This window comes from Alligator mississippiensis, unplaced genomic scaffold (assembly GCF_030867095.1).
Source record: "Alligator mississippiensis isolate rAllMis1 unplaced genomic scaffold, rAllMis1 scaffold_20, whole genome shotgun sequence".
Taxonomy (NCBI): Eukaryota; Metazoa; Chordata; order Crocodylia; family Alligatoridae; genus Alligator; species Alligator mississippiensis.
Window position 1 is genome coordinate 456,115 of NW_026775405.1, and position 5,000 is coordinate 461,114.

The following is a 5,000-nucleotide window of genomic DNA, read 5'->3' on the forward strand; positions in this document are numbered from 1 at the left end:
CCATGTTCGGTTCCAGAAAGCCGGTCAGAGGGATCTTCGGGGCAGAACCCTGCCGTGTTGAGGGGCCAAACCCGAGTTTGGAGCCAGGTCAACGGGGAAAACCGGAAAAGGGCCGGAGAAGGCGGTCAGGCCGGGCGAGAGTTCCAGGAGCTCGGCCACAATTCCGATTTCGTCCCGGTCAAGGGCTCCGTGGAAGGGCAGCCCGGGGGCGGGTCCAAGGGCCCCGGCAGGGACCCGGGCCTCCGGGGTCGGAGCCCAGGCACCCCGCCGAGGGGTGGTCGTCCCGGGCCAAGGCGGCGGGAGCCCGGGCAGGACTCCGCGGGGCAGGCCGGGCGGGAGTTCCAGGAGCCCGGCCGCGATTCCGACTTCTCCCCGGTGCCCTGCCCGGAGGCCGGGCAGGTCCGGGGGCCTTCGGCGCGGGCGGCGGGCTGCTCCCGCGGGGGAGACGAGCCGTGCTGGGCCCCGGGAGGGAGGCCCGGGGTCGACCTGGCGCCGGGGCTCCGGCCCTGGAAGTCCCGATGAGGTTTTTCAAACGGCCCGTGCCCGGGCCTTCGCTCCAGGAGGGCGGACACTTTCGGCGGTTGCCCCCGGTGGCTGGGCCGGGTGCCGCATCTACAATATTGCCAGGAAAGGTCCGCGGAGATTTTCGGGGACACGGTTTTCGGGACCCTAGTTGCCCATCTTGGGTTCCAGGAGGTCGGGCAGGGGTACCTCCGGGACCGGACCGTGCTGCAGGAGGGGCTCAACCCCGGGTTTGGCTCCATGTCGACTGGAGCTCCGGCCCAGGGGCGGGCCGGGCGAGAGTTCCAGGAGCCCGGCCGCGATTCCGGCTTCTCCCCGGTGCCCTGCCCGGAGGCCGGGCAGGTCCGGGGGCCTTCGGCGCGGGCGGCGGGCTGCTCCCGCGGGGGAGACGAGCCTCTCTGGGGCCCGGGAGGTTGGCCCTGGGTCGACCTGGCGCCGGGGCTCGGGCTCCGGAAGTCCGTATGAGGTTTTTCAAACGGGCCTTGCCCGGGCCTTCGCTCCAGGAGGGCGGACACTTTCGGCGGTTGCCCCCGGCGGCTGGGCCGGGTGCCGCATCTACAATATTGCCAGGAAAGGTTCGCGGAGATTTTCGAGGACACGGGTTTCGGGACCCTAGATGCCCATCTTGGGTTCCAGGAGCTCGGACGGAGGAACCTCCGGGGCCGGACCGTTCCGAAGGAGGGGGTCAAAACCGAGTTTGGCTCCATGTCGACTGGAGCTCCGGCCCCGGGGCGGGCCGGGCGGCCTGCCCGGCGAGAGTTCCAGGAGCCCGGCCGCGATTCCGGCTTCTCCCCGGTGCCCTGCCCGGAGGCCGGGCGGGCCCGGGGGCCTTCGGCGCGGGCGGCAGGCGGCTTCCGCGGCGGAGACGAGCCTCTCTGGGGCCCGGGAGGTGGGCCCTGGGTCGACCTGCCGCCGGGGCTCGGGCTCCGGAAGTCCGTATGAGGTTTTTCAAACGGGCCTTGCCCGGGTCTTCGCTCCAGGAGGGCGGACACTTTCGGCGGTTGCCCCCGGCGGCTGGGCCGGGTGCCGCATCTACAATATTGCCAGGAAAGGTTCGCGGAGATTTTCGAGGACACGGGTTTCGGGACCCTAGATGCCCATCTTGGGTTCCAGGAGGCCGGACGGAGGAACCTCCGGGGCCGGACCGTGCTGCAGGAGAGGTTCAACCCCGAGTTTGGCTCCATGTCGACTGGAGCTCCGGCCCGGGGGGCGGGCCGGGCGGCCTGGCCGGGCGAGAGTTCCAGGAGCCCGGCCGCGATTCCTACTTCTCCCCGGTGCCCTGCCCGGAGGCCGGGCGGGTCCGGGGGCCTTCGGCGCGGGCAGCGGGCTGCTCCCGCGGGGGAGACGAGCCGCCCTAACGCCCGGGAGGGAGGCCCGGGGTCGACCTGGCTCCCGAGCTCCGGCCCTGGAAGTCCGTATGAGGATTTTCAAACGGGCCGTGCCCGGGCCTTCGCTCCAGGAGGCCGGACACTTTCGGCGGTTGCTCCCGGCGGCTGGGCCGGGTGCCACATCTACAATATTGCCAGGAAAGGTCCGCGGAGATTTTCGGGGACACGGTTTTCGGGACCCTAGATGCCCATCTTGGGTTCCAGGAGGTCGGACGGAGGAACCTCCGGGGCCGGACCGTGCTGCAGGAGAGGTTCAACCGCGAGTTTGGCTCCATGTCGACTGGAGCTCCGGCCCAGGGGCGGGCCGAGCGGCTTGGCCGGGCGAGAGTTCCAGGAGCCCGGCCGCGATTCCTACTTCTCCCCGGTGCCCTGCCCGGAGGCCGGGCGGGTCCGGGGGCCTTCGGCGCGGGCAGCGGGCTGCTCCCGCGGGGGAGACGAGCCGTGCTGGGCCCCGGGAGGGAGGCCCGCGGTCGACCTGGCGCCGGGGCTCCGGCCCTGGAAGTCCGTATGAGGTTTTTCAAACGGGCCTTGCCCGGGCCTTCGCTCCAGGAGGGCGGACACTTTCGGCGGTTGCCCCCGGCGGCTGGGCCGGGTGCCGCATCTACAATATTGCCAGGAAAGGTTCGCGGAGATTTTCGGGGACACGGATTTCGGGACCCTAGATGCCCATCTTGGGTTCCAGGAGGTCGGACGGAGGAACCTCCGGGGCCGGACCGTGCTGCAGGAGGGGGTCAAAACCGAGTTTGGCTCCATGTCGACTGGAGCTCCGGCCCGGGGGGCGGGCCGGGCGGGCAGGCCGGGCGAGAGTTCCAGGAACCCGGCCGCGATTCCGGCTTCGACCCGGTCGACTGCACGGCGGGCGTGCAGGCCGGGGGGCGACTCGCAGGGGCCCTTCCAGGCTGCGGGGCCCAGCGGTTGGAGCCCGGCTACCCCGGCGAAGGGGCGGAAGAACCTGCACGGCGCGGCGGGAGAACCCGGCATGCTTCCGCGGGGCAGGCCGGGCAGGAGTTCCAGGAGCCCGGCCACGATTCCTACTTCTCCCCGGTGCCCTGCCCGGAGGCCGGGCGGGCCCGGGGGCCTTCGGCGCGGGCATCAGGCGGCTTCCGCGGCGGAGACGTGCCTCTCTGGGGCCCGGGAGGTTGGCCCTGGGTCGACCTGGCGCCCGGGCTCGCGCTCCGGAAGTCCGTATGAGGTTTTTCAAACGGGCCTTGCCCGGGCCTTCGCTCCAGGAGGGCGGACACTTTCGGCGGTTGCCCCCGGTGGCTGGGCCGGGTGCCGCATCTACAATATTGCCAGGAAAGGTTCGCGGAGATTTTCGGGGACACGGATTTCGGGACCCTAGATGCCCATCTTGGGTTCCAGGAGGTCGGACGGGCGAACCTGCGGGGCCGGACCGTGCTGCAGGAGGGGGTCAAAACCGAGTTTGGCTCCATGTCGACTGGCGCTCCGGCCCGGGGGGCGGGCCGGGCGGGCAGGCCGGGCGAGAGTTCCAGGAACCCGGCCGCGATTCCGGCTTCGACCCGGTCGACTGCACGGCGGGCGTGCAGGCCGGCGGCGACTCGCAGGGCCCCTTCCAGGCAGCGGGGCCCAGCGGTTGGAGCCCGGCTACCCCGGCGAGGGGCGGAAGAACCTGCACGGCGCGGCCGGAGAACCCGGCATGCTTCCGCGTGGCAGGCCGGGCAGGAGTTCCAGGAGCCCGTCCACGATTCCTACTTCTCCCCGGTGCCCTGCCCGGAGGCCGGGCGGGCCCGGGGGCCTTCGCCGCGGGCGGCGGGCGGCTTCCGCGGCGGAGACGAGCCTCTCTGGGGCCCGGGAGGTCGGCCCTGGGTCGACCTGGCGCCGGGGCTCGGGCTCCGGAAGTCCGTATGAGGTTTTTCAAACGGGCCTTGCCCGGGCCTTCGTTCCAGGAGGGCGGACACTTTCGGCGGTTGCCCCCGGCGGCTGGGCCGGGTGCCGCATCTACAATATTGCCAGGAAAGGTTCGCGGAGATTTTCGGGGACACGGATTTCGGGACCCTAGATGCCCATCTTGGGTTCCAGGAGGTCGGAGGGAGGAACCTCCGGGGCCGGACCGTGCTGCAGGAGGGGGTCAAAACCGAGTTTGGCTCCAAGTCGACTGGAGCTCCGGCCCGGGGGGCGGGCCGGGCGGGCAGGCCGGGCGAGAGTTCCAGGAACCCGGCCGCGATTCCGGCTTCGACCCGGTCGACTGCACGGCGGGCGTGCAGGCCGGGGGGCGACTCGCAGGGGCCCTTCCACGCTGCGGGGCCCAGCGGTTGGAGCCCGGCTACCCCGGCGAGGGGCGGAAGAACCTGCACGGCGCGGCGGGAGAACCCGGCATGCTTCCGCGGGGCAGGCCGGGCAGGAGTTCCAGGAGCCCGGCCACGATTCCTACTTCTCCCCGGTGCCCTGCCCGGAGGCCGGGCGGGCCCGGGGGCCTTCGGCGCGGGCGGCGGGCGGCTTCCGCGGCGGAGACGAGCCTCTCTGGGGCCCGGGAGGTCGGCCCTGGGTCGACCTGGCGCCGGGGCTCGGGCTCCGGAAGTCCGTATGAGGTTTTTGAAACGGGCCTTGCCCGGGCCTTCGCTCCAGGAGGGCGGACACTTTCGGCGGTTGCCCCCGGTGGCTGGGCCGGGTGCCGCATCTACAATATTGCCAGGAAAGGTTCGCGGAGATTTTCGGGGACACGGATTTCGGGACCCTGGATGCCCATCTTGGGTTCCAGGAGGTCGGACGGAGGAACCTCCGGGGCCGGACCGTGCTGCAGGAGGGGGTCAAAACCGAGTTTGGCTCCATGTCGACTGGCGCCCCGGCCCGGGGGGCGGGCCGGGCGGGCAGGCCGGGCGAGAGTTCCAGGAACCCGGCCGCGATTCCGGCTTCGACCCGGTCGACTGCACGGCGGGCGTGCAGGCCGGCGGCGACTCGCAGGGCCCCTTCCACGCTGCGGGGCCCAGCGGTTGGAGCCCGGCTACCCCGGCGAGGGGCGGAAGAACCTGCACGGCGCGGCGGGAGAACCCGGCATGCTTCCGCGGGGCAGGCCGGGCAGGAGTTCCAGGAGCCCGGCCACGATTCCTACTTCTCCCCGGTGCCCTGCCC